Consider the following 19396-nt stretch of genomic DNA (forward strand, 5'->3'; position numbering starts at 1 on the left):
CAAACTGGAGAATAATTATATTACAGAGGTTCTCCCACAGGAGTGAGAGTTCTGAGCCCCACATTGGGCTCCCCAGTCCGGGGATCCTGTACCCACTGGGAAGATGAGCCCCCAGGGCATTTGGCTTTGAATGCCAGTGGGGCTTAATTTTGGGAGTTCCACAGGACTGAGGGAACAGGCTTCTTAACGGGCGCACACACAATCTCACATGCTCCACAACCCAGGGTAAACAGAGGAATTTGATAGGAGCCTGGGCCATACCTCCCTGTTGGTCTTAGAGAGTCTCCTGGAGAGGCAAGGGCAACCATGGCTCACCTTGGGGACATAGACACTGAAGGCAGACATTCTTGGAAGCTCCTTCTAATGTGTGGATGCTGATGGGCACTACTGTGGAAGCCTCCCTCCAGCACATTAGAACCAAAACGTGGCCCCACTCAACAGCCTATAGATGCCAGTGCTGGGACACCTCACGCCAAACAACTAACTGGGCAGGAACACCCTACCCCTAACCCACTCATGAGCAGACAGGATGCCTAAAGCCTCCCTGAGCCCTAGACACTCCTCTATACACAGCCCTGCCCACCAGAGACCAGGACCTAGCTTCAACACTTGTGGACAAGCCCTGGCCCTGCCCTCCAGGCAGCCTGCTCTAGCCTCTGGACCAGCACCACCCACCAGAGGCAATGAAACCACAATGCTATAGCCTGTAGACCAAGCCTGCCTGCAGCAGGCCAGACCCTGCCCTGGGACCAGCTAGAAGGTCAATGTAAGCTTCAGGACACACTGGACCCCATATGAAACTGTGTCAGGAACCACCCCTGCCCCCATCAGCAATCTGACTCCAGCTCTGGGATCCCTGGGCCCTGCAGGCAGACTCAAGACCCGGCTCTGCCTATCAGTAGTTTAGCAGTAACCCCAGGACCTGGTTTCACCTACAAGTTGGCAGGCAACAGCCCCAGAGTCTTCTGGACCCTAACTCCACCAGTGAGACAGCCCTAGCCCTGGGGCCCCCTGCAGTTCTGCAGTCATCTGCCTTGTTACCAACAAGGTAGCCAACCAAGCCAGCCAACCAAGCCAGCAGATCACCCACATAGTCAGCCTGACAACTATCATTCTCAAAATATTCTAGAAAATTGCAGAGGAAGGAACACTTCTGAACTCATTCCATGAGGCCAGGATCACCTTGATACCAAAACCAAACAAAGATATCACCATAAAAGAGAATTATAGATCAATATCACTGATGAACATACATGCAAAAATCCTCAACAAAATATTAGCAAACCAAATCCAGCAATACTTTACAAGGATCATGCACCATGATCAAGTGGGATTTATTCCAGGGATGCAAGGATTTTTCAATATCTGCAAATCAAGGAGACACATTAACAAATTGAAGAATAAAAACCATATGATCATCTCAATAGATGGAGAAAAAGTTTTTGACAAAATTCAACATCCACTTAAAAACTCTCCAGAAAGAGGGCATAGAGAGAACATACTTCAACATAATAAAGGCCATATATGACAAACACAGCTAACAACATACTCAATGGTGAAAAGCTGAAAGCAGTGTACCTCTAAGATCAGGTACAAGACAAGGATGCCCACTTTCACCACTTTTATTCAACATAGTATTGGAAGTCCTAGCCAAAGCATTCATACAAGAAAAAGAAAACCACAAGGAGACATCACTTCACACCTGTCAGAATGGCTATCATCGAAAAGAACACTAATAATAAACGTTGGTGAGGATGTGGAGAAAACAGAACCATCACACACTGTTGGAGGGAATGTAAAATGATGCAGCCACTGTGGAAAACAGTATGGAGGTTCCTCAAAAAACTAAAAATAAAACTATCATATGACCCAGCAATCCCACTTCTGGGTATGTATCTGAAAAAAACCCAAAAACACTAATTAGAAAACATACATGCACCCTGATGTTCATAGCAGCATTATTTACAATTGCCAAGATATGGAAGCAACCTAAGTGTCCATCAACAGATGAATGGATTAAGAAGATGGAATACTACTCAGCCTTAAAACAGATTGAAATTTTGCCATTTGTAGCAACATGGATGGATTTGGAGGGTATTATGCTAAGTGCAGTATGTCACACAGAGAAAGGCAAATGATATTAAGTCTATGATATCACTTATATGTGGAATCTAAAAAATATAACAAACTAGTGAATATAACTAAAAAGAAGCAGACACACAGATACAGAGAACAAATTAGTGGTTACCAGTGGGAAGGGGGAGGGGCAATACAGGGGTAGAGGGTTAAGAGGTTCAAACTATTATGTATAAAATAAGCTACGGGCTTCCCTGGTGGTGCAGTGGTTCGCAGGGGACGCGGGTTCGTGCCCCGGTCTGGGAGGATCCCGTATGCCATGGAGCGGCTGGGCCCGTGAGCCATGGCCGCTGAACCTGCGCTTCCGGAGCCTGTGCTCCGCAGCGGGAGAGGCCACAACAGTGAGAGGCCCGTGTACTGCAAAAAAAAAAAAAAAGCTACAAGGATATATTGTACAACACAGGGAATATAGCCAATATCTCATAATAACTATAAATGGAGTATAACCTTTAAATACTGTGAATCACTATATCACTATATCATACACCTGTAACATATAATAACATATAATAAGTTATTGTACGTCAACTATACTTCATAAAAATTATTGAAAAAAGAATTCCCAAATGAATATATTGACTTGCTATATGATGAAAAGAAGAAAACGTAATGACATAATTTATAACCTAAATGTGGAATCACCTTGAAAGTACAAATTCAAATGTAGATTGATACCAATATATTATATTGGTAACTCACATTAAAGGTATACCTGCCACTGGTGATGTGCATTTTTGAAACAATAAATAACTCTTGGTAAAATTCAAACACAAAAAATACAGGACTCCCTCAATTTTTACGTAATACGGGTGATACTTTCTATAAAATTTTTGTTACACCATGTTAAAATCTGCAAAATGGAGTTTGTTCTACTTCCAAATGCATTGTTAGTTTCAGTTAGTTTCAGTTCCAAATCCCTGTGGGTGTCAGGAGAATGGGATGGTCCCATGAGCTGCAGGAAATCTACCATTGATTAAATGTCTGAGAACCATAAGTTTTATTATAACAAACAATCCCCATTCCTCATGTGAAACAATGTATAAAATACTCACCTGGTGCTGACAGAGCACTGCTGTAGAACTGGTCCAAAATAGATTTAGATGATTATTTCAACATGTAAACAAGTAAGTACCTAATAATTTCACTTCCTTTTTAATTCGAAATTGAAGAGGGCTTCCCTGGTGGTGCAGTGGTTAAGAATCCACCTACCAATGCAGGGGACACGGGTTTGAGCCCTGGTCTGGGAAGATCCCACATGCTGCGCAGCAACTAAGCCTGCGTGCCACAACTACTGAGCCTGTGTGCTACAACTACTGAAGCCTGCACGCCTAGAGCCCGTGCTCTGTAAGAAGAGAAGCCACCACAATGAGAATCCCATGCACCACAAAGAAGAGTAGCCCCTGCTCGCTGCAACTAGAGAAAGCCCGCGAGCAGCAACGAAGACCCAATGCAGCCAAAAATAAATAAAATAATTTTTAAAAAAGAAAATAAAATGAGGAAAACTTGAGAGTGTTTATTGCACTATAACCTCCTTGCTATTCTACCTTGTTGTGAAATACTCTTTTGATTTGTTAATATGCCAAACACTAAGACATTTTAGGCAGAAAAGCATAAAAATTATAATCACAGAAACCCTTAGGTTACTGAAAACTATTTTAAAAAAAGATTGCTGTTATTATTACTCAAGATGACAGAACTTCTGGCCAAATCACTCCTGAAAGTGTCTGTCAAAATGTCACTTACTGGGCTTCCCTGGTGGCGCAGTGGTTGGGAGTCCACCTGCCAATGCAGGGGACATGGGTTCATGCCCTGGTCCAGCAGGATCCCACGTGCCGCAGAGCGGCTGGGCCCGTGAGCCATGGCCGCTGAGCCTGCGTGTCCGGAGCTTGTGCTCCGCAGCGGGAGAGGCCACAGCGGTGAGAGGCCCGCGTACTGCAAAACGAAAATAAATAAATAAAACATCACTTACTAAAATGTAACATTTTCATTGAAGATTGTTATATCTTAATCTCAATCATTTTAGATGAAATATACAAGCGCAATATAATCATTGTTTCACGAATTACTTTCATATAATAAAACAATATCTACTTTTTAACTCAGAATCAGTTTACTTATTTATTTTAAAATATTTTATGTTTACTAAAAAGTAGTTAAAACAAAAATCTCCTTCACTCTCCTTGCCAGTAATAGCCATGTATCAAATAACCATTAATTTCTTTAAAATAACAGCCAGAGAGGAATATGTTCATTACTCAAGTAGCGACTTTATAGTTTAGCATCCACCAAAGCTAAAACACACAGTTCATTAATTCAGCCAACCAGACAGTTTCCTAGAAGCTGGAAATACAACTGTAAAAAAATCATACTTGGCTCATGCAAGACTGGAGTTTATAGTTTAGTAGAAAATAGAGAAATAGAAATTAAGATCCTTGAAGTAAAATGTTTTATTCTTTGTCTTGACAAAAGCTACCACTAAAATCATATTGGTCCATAAAACAGATATGAACAGGTAATGCAGCATTAGATAATTTTTGTAAAGGTTAGAATAAAGTACATTTATGTTATAGAGAGTAAAACATTGAGTTTTTTGTATTAACAAGCATGCACATATAAACTAATTAGTAAAGGAATAAATGGCAAAAATGTGATATTTTAAATAATATGTGTATAAGTGAATCAATGTTTTTAGAAATATTATAATTAAACTGATGTTTTTGATACATGTAAGTGACCAATCTCTGTCAACTCAATTTATTCATTCATGAAAAGCTACTGATTTTAAATTATGTTCAAAATTGTGCAAGACAGTGTACCTATGAAGAAAGCAATATGTGAAATCAAATGGAAGTTTCATAATTGAGGTTATGCAAATGATTCTTTAAAGGGAGACAGGAGTGGATATTGAAAGTGAAAAGAAATGAAAGACAGGGGTATATGTGGTCCTGATCATAATGAATTCTGTGTGTCATTTTGGGAGTTGGAAATTTATCCTGAAGATGCTAACAGGGGATTGAGAAATTTTAATAAAGAGAATGACATGATCAATTCTTATTTTAGAAATGTAGCTATCTGCAGAATGGAGAACAGAGAGGATGGAAGAGAATGGATATAGAAAAAAAAACCCACATTTTTTTCCATGTAGATGATGTTAGGAAATGGAGACAAAACATTCAAAACCAGCAAGAGGAAAAGAGGTAGAAATTTGTAATAGAACCAATACAGGAGAATCTAAATTCTGTCCCTGCTGTTTCCAGAAATTATAGCTACTGTTCTACCAGACTGTAAATATGGCTATTCATTGGTTTTAATTGCTGTGCATATAATATAGATTCCATATATCAACTCTAAGATGCTATAAATTATACTAAATCATGTACTGCGATGCTATTTAAGAAAAGTAAATTACTAGCTTAATTATTACTAATTATTATTACTAATGCTAAGTTGCCATTGATTGTAGAATGGATTCAAGTTTCACAGATAATAAAATGAGAAAAAAATGTGCATCGTAGAATTGATAAAGTATATTATTTCATAATATGAGTTCAGATCTTCTGAAAAACACTTTTATTTTATAAAGCTCATTTGAAAGAACACATATTTGAAATTAATAAAAGATGTTATGGATTTGGGGGGAAATCCATGGAATTTTCAGATATCAGACTGTGTAGGGCAGGCCTCACAGGAATAAAAGAGCTGGAGCAGAATCCCTTCCTCTGCTTGTTCCACATGGTGGAGAAGCAGGGATGGTCCTGCCAATTATTACCACCTCTGTTTGTCAAAGGAAATGAAATCCCTAAGTTCTTCCATTTCTCAATGAAGACATCTTTGTTCCCTTATCTTTTTTTCCTGAAACATGATGTGTATCTCCATTTATTTATATCTTCTGTAATATATTTATGTATATGTTTTTATTTTTTGATTATTTTTTTAAATTTAACATCTTTATTGGAGTATAATTGCTTTACAATGGTGTGTTAGTTTCTGCTTTATAACAAAGTGAATCAGCTATACATATATCCCCATTGTTCCCTTATCTTTCCACTAATTTTGCCCAATCATTTTCAACTCTGAGGTCAAATATTTGTGTTTATGGGCCCCAGTGTGTTACACAGAGACTTTCACATAGCCATCTCTCAAAAATGGCTTGATGAAAAATTAATTAATTAATTTTTATTCCTATAGTTTACCACTAAACAATGAAGCTCATTTAAATTTAGTAAACATTCAAATTCAGAAGTTTCAAATTTTTCAAGATATATGTAAATTCAGTGTCTTAGCCATTTCAAATTTTTGTGGAATACAGTAAAAGTAAAAGGAGATGAAAAGTAGTTTCTAAAATGTAAACCTCAAATTTCAATAGCTGCTCTCACCATCCTCAGTCTCTTTCAAATATCATACTGTAGCAATCAAGTATTCATTAATATAAGAATTTTCCATAGGATGCAGATACTTGGGGGAAATGATGAGATAATTGACAACTGACTTTGGGGGAAACCAGTTATGGTAGCCATAAAATTCTCCAATTTTTATTATAGTGATCTGGGAAAGTAAGGTATTTAGTAGCATAAACAATAAAGATTCCAGGAATTATATCTAGATTATTTCCAAGCATATAACTCTTCTAGTTTTAATGCAATAGACAATTACAAAATTAAATCTTTCAAATCAGCTATTCAAGGTCTGCAAATCATTCTGATGTTCGTAATGATGCCTTTCAGGTTTCTTTCTCTGGTTAGCCAATACACTGTTTCCCCGACCACAATTTCCTGCCATTTAGCCCAGTATTTACAGTTACCTGTTTAAATTCATGTGTAATTATAGCAACTTAGAGAGTGGAAAACGTCATTGGTGTCATTCTCACATCTGTGAAAAGACCTAACAGTTTTCATATTAATTTATTTTCATGATATCTTATTTCAAACTGGACCCCACATACATTTTACTTTTACTTTGAGCAGCAAAATAGACCACTGATGAAAAAGGATTCATCCAATTACTATGAGCAAAGCAGCTTTAACTTCCTTTAGATATCTGATAGCAAGATATAAAATGACACTTCCCAGACACATCAGTAGCACAATAGGGCCCTTATTGATTTTCATATCATGTTTTTCAGTCTGAGATGGCTCTCTTGAGGACTTCACTTCCCAGCAGGAAAAAAACTGCCTTTTCTACGTTTGAATTCTCAGGTCTATTAATACATCCCTAGCTGGAGACAGTGTCATTTTAGCTCTATTTCTTTGTAGTTGATGTGTCTACACCTTGCTATTGTAGTGCCCTAATGGATCCTAGGGTTGTAGGTCAAAGTATGAAAACAAAAAATGAAATTGCTTAGCCTGTGAATCAATAAAAAAGACTCTTAACACTTTTTCTAAGTATAAAATGTGCAACCAATGAAGTGTAAGTGCATTCAACCTTGCACTAAAACTATAAATAGAATATTTCTAACTCTCAGCATTTATATACTAAAAAGGAAGATAAATGGCTGCTATTATTGCTCAATGTATAATATCTAGATCAAGAAAACCAACCAAAGTGCATTTGCTATGTTGACTAAAATTATAAAATGTTATAATCTTTCCAAAAGTTACCTCTAAATGACATTGGTTGCCCTTTTATCATCATCTGCCCCAAATAATCTAATTTAAAATTCTGTGGAATAAAAGCAGATGAGAACTGGGGGAGAGAGGTGGGTGGTGGTGGTGGGATGAATTGGGAGATTGGGATTGACATATATAAACTAATATGTATAAAACAGATAACTAATAAGAACCTGCTGTATAAAAAACTAAAATTAAATTAAAAAGAAAAAGCGGATGAGAACTAATCAATGAGAACTATCCTCATCTTTTTTTTTTTTTTTTTTTTTTTTTGGGGACCTATCCTCATCTTTTAAATTGATCTACCTAAATTCATTTATTTGACACTTAAAATTGCTTTTAGCAATCACTATATAATAAAAAATAAATTGCTGTTTGAAATTGAGATAAAATATACAGAATAAAAATAGCATTATAGTATTTCCAAATAAGAACAAAATTCTTTTATCTGTAGTCTTCAAATTTATTTCTGATAATTGAACCTTTTACAGATTTTTGACCTATTTATTACCTAATAATTTATTTCATTATTCAACAGTTAATTGCTATATATTGATTTATTGTATAACCACTCTATCCCTAGAAATGACCCACAAATTGTTACCACTGGGAAAACTATGCCAAAAACTTCCGGAAAATCTATTTTTCAGCCAATTCAAATTCCATGTTAACCTTGTTTTCCTGGAATTGTTATTAAAAATACAAATTCAACAAACTTTGTATCTGTTCTTTCCGTTTATTTCTAGCCTTTTTTTAAACTAAATCTGAACTATTTGCTTTAGTCAAAATAATATATAAATTCCCTCAGTAATGTGAAATAAACTCCATTTGCCATGATTTTTAAAACAATTTTTCTATGGCCCTTTACAGTAATAATCATATGACTCATATTGCCTTTTAATTACCTGAATCTTCATTGACTAACACCGCAAACTTTCTTAATGAAATGGTAATAAATATTGTGACGTTGTATATGATTGTTTCAGTGGCTGAAGCAACCATTTAATATCACACAGGCCACTTAAAACCCATGAAATGTTATAGATGGCTTTATAAATTAATGTTCCTAAACAATGGCTCTTTTGAAAAGGATAATGTTTTATCAATTGCTAATTAGTTATTTAATCTTCACAGCTATTTTTATAATAATGTTTAGCCTAAGGAAGGGAATGGAGTTGATGTTTTAACTAAAATAGGATATATAAAAATATATCTAGCACACAAGTGTTTGCTCAAAGTATATCTAAACAGGAAAATATCACTTAGATGGTTAGAAGTGAATTTTTAATACCACTGTTGTAATGATGAAATTTTGGGGAGAAGGTATACTTGAGAACAGCAAGAGAGGTAATCAAAGGGAAAAAAAACATTTTTTGTTAGTATAGCACAGGCTTAGATATCATTTTTTTAAATATTTCATTTTACCCTATTCAAAATATGAATGAATATAAAATAACTGGGTACTAAAATATTTATAGCAACTTGGATATAAATATGTTAAATTTAAAGATCAGAGAAGAGTTATGGAACTTTAAAGCAAATTGCAAAAGAGCAAATGGACACCACATTTCTCCATACTATTAAACATAAAATTGAGAAATCACTATGGATCAAGATATGATGCTGACCAAAATGACTACAGAGAAAAATCAGAACACTTAATACTCAAATCATTACTGGCCAAAGGCTTAAGAGATCAACTTTGAATTCTGTGATGCCTTTCAGCACTAGGAATGTTGCAATATATCCTAGGCCTTGATTAGGAGACATTTAAAATAAGGAAAGCATCATGGCTGAAAATGGGACTTAAGAATTTGATGGGTACCGATGATCAGTGAAAAATATATATTGATTTTTTTAATAGAGAAAGTGATTTCAGTCTGGTTTTTCTCCCTAAATGATACACATATCATAAGATCATCAGTCAACCATAATTACTAGAGTGCATTGACCATGGCTGTTATTTTAATTAAACTGCACCAATAATATATCCTCCAACACTACACACATTGAAACAAATGTTTTTATTAAAATAATGTAATCGTAAACATTTACTCATTTTCCCTTTAGCATTTAGTTTTTAATTGTGGCATTGTAACACTTGAACATATTTATATATTTAAATATATATATAAATGTGTTAAAATAGTTCTAATGTTTTATGCATTCTTAAAAATAGAATCTAAAGGTTCTAGGAAAGCTATATAAGTACTATTACTATTAATGTTTAGGCCAAAATCTGAGGGAAGAAAATTTGTCCCTCTAAATATTATCTAACAGTAAAAGAAAAAGTGGCACAAATACAATTTTGAGCAAGGAATCTCAAAGTTTTAAAAAGTAGAGTAGCAACAGAAAAAGAATGCAAAAGGTGGTAAAACTGTTGTATCAAAACCCAAAACTATGGTTTTGTTATCAAAACTATATTGATAGTGCTAAATGGCCCAAAACAGTGAATTCAAAACTTGACCAGTTGGTGGGAATGTAAATTGATACAGCCACTATGGAGAACAGTATGGAGGTTCCTTAAAAAACTAAAAATAGAACTACCATATGACCCAGTAATCCCACTACTGGGCATATACCCTGAGAAAACCATAATTCAAAAATAGTCATGTACCACATTGTTCATTGCAGCTCTATTTACAATAGCCAGGATATGGAAGCACCCTAAGTGCCCATCAACAGATGAATGGATAAAGAAGGTGTGGCCCATATATACAATGGAATATTACTCAGCCATAAAAAGGAACAAAACTGAGTTATTTGTAGTGAGGTGGATGGACCTAGAGACTGTCATACAGAGTGAAGTAAGTCAGAAAGAGAAAAACAAATCCCGTATGCTAACACATATATATGGAATCTAAAAAATGAAAAAAAAAATGGTCAGAAAAACCTAGGGGCAAGATGGGAATAAAGATGCAGACCTACTAGAGAATGGACTTGAGGATACGGGGAGGGGGAATGGTAAGCTGGGACAACATGAGAGGACATATATAGGCATGGACATATATACACTACCAAACATGAAACAGATAGCTAGAGGGAAGCAGCCGCATAGCACAGGAAGATCAGCTCAGTGCTTTTAGACCACCTAGAGGGGTGGGATAGGGCGGGTGGGAGGGAGGGAGATGCAAGAGGGAAGAGATATGGGGACATATGTATATGTATAACTGATTCACTTTATTATAAAGCAGAAACTAACACACCATTGTAAAGCAATTATACTCCAATAAAGATGTTAAAAAATAATAATAATAAAATAAAGATGGCTTCAAAAAAAACTTGACCAGTTGGGCTAAATCCACAGAGCAATGAATGCTGTTTATTTCTGTGCTTTGTCATGCAAAGCCTAACTTTCAGAATGCTGTACAATATGCTTCTCTTTGAAAAATGACCCTAAAACCCAAACAATACACATTGCTGATGACATAGGCAAGAGAAAGTAAAGAATTCAAAAACAGTGAGGATACTTACTCAGGAAAGAATTTTGTTTAACATATAAAGTGGAATGTTAAATTTGGGGAAGATGCAAATAGAAACTGTAACTTAAGTATGGCTATGTTACTCTCTTTATGGAAAATTAGGATATCATGAGAATATTATTTTTTGTGGCAATTTTTCAGGAAAATTTTAGTCCATGATATTAATTACAAATTTAGAATTTTTCAAAGCTTACATTTTCCTCTTTAATGGAATGCAATAATAATTATAAAATAGATGTCTCTATTTTGCTTTTGTCAGTCATGGGTAATTATTTTTACCAGCTTTATTGAACTATAATTGACAAATATAAATTGTGTATGTTTAAGGTGTATAGCTTCATGTCGATATACATTGTGTAATGATGATTCCACAATCAATCTAATTAACATATCCATCACCTCACATAGTTATTGCTTTCTTTTCATTTCTCTTTTTTTGTGATAAGGACACTTGATATCTACTTTCTTAGTATAATTCAAATTCAGATGTCCCTCAGTATCCTTGAAGAATTGGTTCCAGGATCCCCATGGATACCAAAATTCCAGGATGCTCAAGTCTCTTACATAAAATGGTGTAGTATACTTGGCCCTTCATATCCTAGGGTTCTGCATCTGCAGATTCAACCAACTGATGCTGAACCTGAGGATACCAAGGGCCAACTGTATATAATAACGTATTGTTAACTATGGTCACATTACTGTTCACTAGATCTCCAGAATTTATTCATCTTGTATAACTGAAACTATGTACCTCTTGACTAACATCTTTCCATTCCCCCCACCCACTCCCAGGCCCTGACAATCATACTTTCTGCATCTATGAGGTTTATTATTTTAGATTCCACATATAAGAGAAATCATGGGTATTCATCTTTCTCTGTTTAGCTTATTTCACTTGGCATAATGTTTTCTAGGTTGATCTATGTTGTTGCAAGTAGCGGGATTTCTGTCTTTTTTAAGGCTGAGTAATATTCCACATTTTCTTTGTCCATTTATCAGATAACAGATACTAAAGTCATTTCCATATTTTGGCTACTGTGAATAAAGCTGTAATGAATATGGGTGTGTAGATATCTCTTTGATATACTGATTTAATTTCCTTTGGCTATATACCTAGAAGTGGGATTGCTGGATCATATGGTATTTTTATTTTTAATTTTTGGGGGAATCTCCACACTGTTTTCAATAATGGCTGCACCATTTTACATTCCCACCAACAGTGTACAAGGGTTCCAATATCTCCAAATCTTTGCCAGCACTTCTTATCTTTTGTCTTTTTGATAAAAGCCATTCTGACAGTTGTGAAGTGATATCTCATTGTGGTTTTTATTTGCTTCATTATGAACAGGAAACCAAGATTAAGTTGCACGTATCACAAAAGGATAAACAGTTTTAGAGGCAAATGATATTTTTATGTTTTCCTTTTAATGATGACTTTGACATCTCTTGAAAGTGTATATTAACATATACTAACAGAAAGAGACAAAATCTCATAGACAAAAGACCTAAGGCCTCAACTGAATACCACAGTCAGAAAACAAATAAATCATTCCAAATTTATAAATGTTTTTCTTACTAAAAAGAAAGACTAAAAGTTTTCAAGCCTTCTTGAGTATCAACTTGAATAGCCAAGTTTGATTGTTTTAGAACCAGCATTTTTTTTTAACATTTATTAAATGTTTCTTTGGAAAAAGACATTTCTCAGAGTAGTTATCGTGCCTTATTTTAAGACTATATATGATGATCATCTAGAGAATTGAAAACTGGAATTAAACACTTACACTAAACCATTTTATTTCATAAAAATATAAAATGCTACTTTCTAACTGTCTTGAGAGGCAGATAGAAAAATGGAAAACAACATGAATCCCCATGAAAAAAACTTAAGTATAAATTTCATTTTTTTGCCTCTTTATTTTTTCCACTAAATTTACACTCCTCTGACATATTTTGAATGGATTTTTCTTGTAATGTCAGTAGACATGAAATTATAATATAAAGTCTCCTCAAATCTATGCTTATAATGTCAAAGATTTTAAGTAAGATATTCCATTTTAGGGTACACTATCTAAATTAAAAGGAGTAAAAATAATTCACCTATGGCAAGATATGGAAGTTGTGTGATTTTCAAAAGAACAAATAATACTGTGATCAAATCAAACAATCTTTACGCATATATTCTTTATAAATTGCAAATTAACAGATTCAAAATTGCCTGGACAATCCCCACTTTTAGAAGCTTTGTACTTTATATTTTTCTCATTCAACATTGCCTAACAAATATCCGTAATTTGCCTCTGGCAAACTTTAGTGAACTTGCAATGGTTTTCGGTAAAAAAATGAATAAAAAATCATGTATGTTAATATACTTAAAATTCTGTTAGCAAAATAATAATAAACTGAAAATGGGTAAAACTGAAAAAGCAAATTATTATGTCGTTTTCATGGATGATTGTAATATAATGTGGATTATTTTAAAAATTTTATACTGAGCATTTTACATTCACTTTAGATACATTATTCTTAAATTTTGCAAAGGCCTCTCTTTTAACAAAATTATGATTGACAATCTAATTGTAAGATTGTATCTACTATTTTACAAATGACAAAATTTTAACTTTTTTGAAATTAATAAAAATTACTTCCTTATTTACTTCAAATAGGTAAAAAAGGATCACAGAATTGTGGATTTTTTAATATCTATAGTGCATTTCTCAATGTCTAGAGGAAAAGGAAATAGGTTAAAGAATATTTTTTAAAAAGTCAGTGAATATGAGGTGATCCAGCTTACAAATGCATATCTGAAGCTTATTGCAACTTACAGGGGGGACTGTTGGAGAGCAATTAGAAACAAAATCACTACCCAAACCAGGGGTGAAATACAGAGGTGAAAGAAACTTTTCTTATTGAATAAGCATTAAACCAGAATGTAATGCACATCAAAACAGTCTGTTGAAGAGATTGTAAAGACAGAACGAAATCTCACTCTTCCAAATACCCAAGCAATCTGTTACATAAATGTTCTCATGATAACCAATAATTAGTCCTCAGGTAAGAAGAACTGACAGCACAACTTGTCACACAATTCATCCTAAATTTACATTGCAATTGAGATGCCCCTCTATGTAGCTAATTGTGAAGAAAAATAAACTACTCATGCCTTCATAACTGGAGATAGTTTTATAACTTGGAGCAAAGTGCCTATGGAACTTCAGCTCTTAGCTTTCACAGAAAGTATGATAATTCTTGATGATTACATTTCAAAGATGTGGTTCCCAGATCCTTGAAAAAGTCATTCCTGGTTCATAAAGTTGGTGAGCGGCTGATAGCTTTTATAAAAAGATTTACATACATTTCAAACAGACAGGGAAAAAATTTACAATTAGAAGTTTTCTAAAGCAAATGCTCACAGAATAGGGAGTAGAAAAGTCTCTACCCTTTTCTTTTTTTTTTTTTTTTTAATTCTTTTTTTTTTTTTTTTTTTTTACACAGGTTCTTTTTGAATTCTATTTTATTTATTTTTTTATACAGCAGGTTCTTATTAGTTATCTATTTTATACATATTAGTGTATATATGTCAATCCCAATATCCCAATTCATCCCACCAGCACCACCAGCCCCCCGCCACTTTCTCCCCTTGGTGGCCATATGTTTGTTCTCTAATTCTGTGTCTCTATTTCTGCCCTGCAAACCAGTTCATCTGTAGCATTTTTCTAGATTCCACAATATGTTTTAATATACGATATTGGTTTCTCTCTTTCTGACTTACTTCACTCTGTATGACAGTCTCTAGATCCAACCACGTCTCTACAAATGACTCAATATTGTTCCTTTTTATGGCTGAGTAATATTCCATTGTATGTATGTACCCCAACTTTTTTATCCATTCGTTGATGGGCTTTAGGTTGCTTCCATGACCTGGCTATTGTAAATAGTGCTGCAATGAACACTGGGGTGGAAGTGTCTTTTTGAATTACGTTTTTCTCTGGGTATATGCCCAGTAGTGGGATTGCTGGGTCAATGGTAATTCTATTTTTGGTTTTTTAAGGAACCTCCATACTGTTCTCCATAGTGGCTGTATCAATTAACATTCCCACCAACAGTGCAAGAGGGTTCCCTTTTCTCCATGCCCTCTCCAGCATTTGCTGTTTGTAGATTTTCTGACGATGCCCATCCAAACTGGTGTGAGGCGATAGATACCTCATTGTAGTTTTGATTTGCATTTCTCTAATAATTAGTGACGTTGAGCAGATTTTCACGTGCTTCTTGGCCATCTGTATGCCTTCTTTGGAGATATGTCTATTTAGGCCTTCTGCCCATTTTTTGATTGGGTTGTTTTTTTTTAATATTGAGCTGCATGAGCTGTTTATCTATTTTGGAGGTTAATCCTTCGTCCATTGATTGGTTTGCAAATATTTTCTCCCATTCTGAGGGTTGTCTTTTCGTCTTGTTTGTAGTTTCCTTTGCTTTGCAAAAGCTTTTACGTTTCATTAGATCCCATTTGTTTATTTTTGTTTTTATTTCCATTACTTTAGGAGGTGGATCAAAAAAGATCTTGCTGTGATTTATGTCAAAGAGTGTTCTTCCCATGTTTTACTCTAAAAGTTTTAAAGTGTCCGGTCTTACATTTATGTCTGTAATCCATTTTGAGTTTATTTTTGTGTATGGTGTTAGGGAGTGCTCTAATTTCATTCTTTTACATGTAGCTGTCCAGTTTTCTCAGCACAACTTATTGAAGAGACTGTCTCTTCTCCATTGTATATCCTTGGCTCCTTTGTCATAGATTAGTTGGCCATAAGTGTGTGGGTTTAACTCTGGACTTTCTATCCTGTTCCATTGATCTATATTTGTTTTTGTGCCAGTACCATATTGTCTTGATTACTGTAGCTTTGTAGTATAGTCTGAAGTCAGGGAGTCTGAGTCCTCCACCTCCGTTTTTTTCCCTCAAGACTGCTTTGGCTATTCGGGGTCTTTTGTGTCTCCTTACAAATTTTAAGATTTTTTGTTCTAATTCTGTAAAAAATGCCATTGGTAACTTGATAGGGATTGCATTGAATCTGTAGATTGTTTTGGATAGTATAGTCATTCTCACAATATTGATTCTTCCAATTCAACAACATGGTATATCTCTACATCTGTTTGTGTCATGTTTGATTTATTTCATCAGTGTCTTACAGTTGAATAATAGTGGCAAGAGTGGGACATCCTTGTCTGGTTCCTGATATTAGAGGAAATACTTTCAGTTTTTCACCATTGAAAATGTTGGCTGTGGGGTTTTCACATATGGCCTATATTATGTTGAGGAAGGTTCCTTCTGTGCCCACTTTCTGGAGAGTTTTTAACATAAATGTGTGTTGAAATTTGTCAAAAGCTTTTTCTGCATCTACTGAGATGATCATATGGTTTTTATTCTTCAGTTTGTTAATATGGTGTATCACATTGATTGATTTGCGTATGTTGAAGAATCCTTGCATCTCTGGGATAAATCCCACTTGATCATGGTGTATGATCCTTTTAATGTGTTGTTGGATTCTGTTTGCTTGTATTTTGTTGAAGGTTTTTGCATCTATATTCATCAGTGATACTGGTCTGTAATTTTCTTTTATTTGCAGTAAAAATGGGGATGGGGGAAAGTCATCAGGTGCAATCCCAACTGCTTCTTTCTAAAACTGTACTGGAAAACACACATTGTATGGGGAGGTTCTTTTCATTTTGTTTATAATCCTTTTACCTCACATGAGAAGCCTGCACCAAAAAAGGGATATGGAATTGTCTAAGAAAATCCCTAACACAATAATGTTAATATATTTTCCCCTTGGAAAGAGTAAAGCAGTTATCATAAAACTATGATTAGGTTTACATATGCTTTTGATTGGTGTGAATAGGAGGTTAGTTATATTAGCAGGACCTTAAAGAACTTTGCTTTGATTTTTTCTGAAATAAATGTAAAATACTTGGCCCTGTATCTTTTATTAATCTAAGTAGGCAATGAAGGAAATAATCCAATGAATAACAAGCCTCTGATTCTGATGTAACAGCCTTGAGGTAGATAGACCAATTAAGAGTAGTCCTCCATCTAATTAGAAATAGACCTGGATGGGTGGTAGAGCCCTTACAAGCAGACTAATAACAGAAGGGTCACAGATGCTGTATTCCTTTTGTTAGTTGATGCTGTGAGACTCACGTCAACCCTAATAATTTTTCCTGTAAAATTAAGGCAAATAAGATAAAGTAGGTATATAGTATTACTAAGACATAGTAATGACTTAATGACAGTTTTCAAACAGTCCTTCTGTTTGAAAACTGTTTTGGGTTGCTATGATTTTGTTTGCTTTTTTTTCTCTTTTACTTATACCATCATACACTGTTTGCACCTATCCCAGATGCATCTATCTGTTCTGTGCATCTGTGTATCTTATTGCCATGTAGCATGTACCTTTGTGCAAGTATTAATATAAATACTGAACAAGACCATCCCCAGGACACATGCCTAGAGGCTTTCATCACGATAGATATTAAATCCAAACATCGAAACTTTGGTTACAGTAACTTAACAAGATATGAAGCCATGAAATCATATCATCACATAATGTATAGTTCTTTATTTCACACACACACACACACACACACACACACACTCCACTACCACTACCATGAGTACCAAAAACTGAAAAAATAAAACTAGCCCTTGTAGTCGAAGTTCCATATTACCAAGAGTGCTATTTCTATTACAGGATTGAAGAGACAATTTGAAACTCAGCATGAAGAATTTGTCTTTGTTGTTACATAAAATCTCTCACCTTGAGGCTACTGAGGAAAGAATTCCCTGCTGCATGAAGTGTGGAGGAAGAACAATCAGAAAAAAATAATTATACAAGAGACCTCTATTATTATCTTAAAATATTACTTACTCTATCTGTATAGTCAGATCACAGAAAATGAAAATGTTAGTTGTAAAAGATGACACTGATGGATTAATCTCAGGCTGTATTATGAAGTATCTTGTGAGTTAAAGCTTTCCAGTTTTACCATCAGCATTGTTAGAATATTTGTGTTTTAAGTAAAGCAATAAGATTTATATTAGGTACTATTCTCTCTTCCATACAGGGGATATAATTACAGGAGAATAAGGAACAACTATGATGCTCAATAATTCCTATTACTAAAACTATAACACTATGATCCTCAGTAATTCAAGAGTAAGATGATTATGATCTGTACCAGTTAGAGTCTGTGGAAAGGGGAAATGTAATAACATTAGAGATTTAATTAGAGGGTAGACCAGGTAGGCTTTAGTGACTGATTAGATAAGGGTAGAGAAGGAAAAGTGGTCAAAAATGATGAAGATTTTAGACCTTGTTAAGTGAAGAAATGATAGTATCATTTGCTACGCTAGGCAACACTGAGACGATAACAATATTGCAGTATGAGGTAAGGAGTTTAAAACTGGACATATTGGTTTGAAGTGCCTATAAGGCAACTACACAAAATAAATATTTTAAGTATTTAAGCAGATTGTTCCAGAATTCCAAAGAAAGGTCAGTGATGGAGTGAGGGTTATTAGGATGTAAGTGGTAATTTTAATGAGTTGTCCTAAGGAAATTTTGTGGAAAGAGAAGACAGTGACTATTAAAATCACAAAAGTCAGAGGAAGAGAAATTTAAATAATTTTACTAGAAGTTGTTTCAGATGAAAAGAAACAAGAATGAGTTATGTGGAATTTAGATACCTGATTTGCTTTTAATGGCATTAATAACCATGTTTTCATTGGAAAAGGGATATTGTTAATACACAGAATGTGACAGCAAAGTTACTTAAATTATCACCTGTAGTCCTCTGTAATCAAATGCATGTAGAAGGCAAGACATTGGGTGACCAAGTATTTTCTGCCGTAAAATAATTTAGTAAAATTAGTGAGTACAATGGAGTCATTTGGTGGCCTCTTAAGTGTGCTAAAGAATCTAGGCAAAGAAAATGAGTTCATTGCTTTAAATTACAAGCTCAAGATTTGCCTAAGAAAGCTAAAAGCTCCTATTTTTAGTTTTTTTGATATATGATCCAGCAATTCCACTCTTGAGTATATATATCCAAAGAAAATTTGAAAAGATACATGCATCCCAATGTTCATACTGTTTACAGTAGCCAAGATATGGAAGCAACCTAAGTGTCCAT

The sequence above is a fragment of the Neophocaena asiaeorientalis genome, unplaced genomic scaffold, assembly GCF_003031525.2.
Source record: "Neophocaena asiaeorientalis asiaeorientalis breed wild unplaced genomic scaffold, Neophocaena_asiaeorientalis_V1.1 scaffold197, whole genome shotgun sequence".
NCBI lineage: Eukaryota > Metazoa > Chordata > Mammalia > Artiodactyla > Phocoenidae > Neophocaena > Neophocaena asiaeorientalis.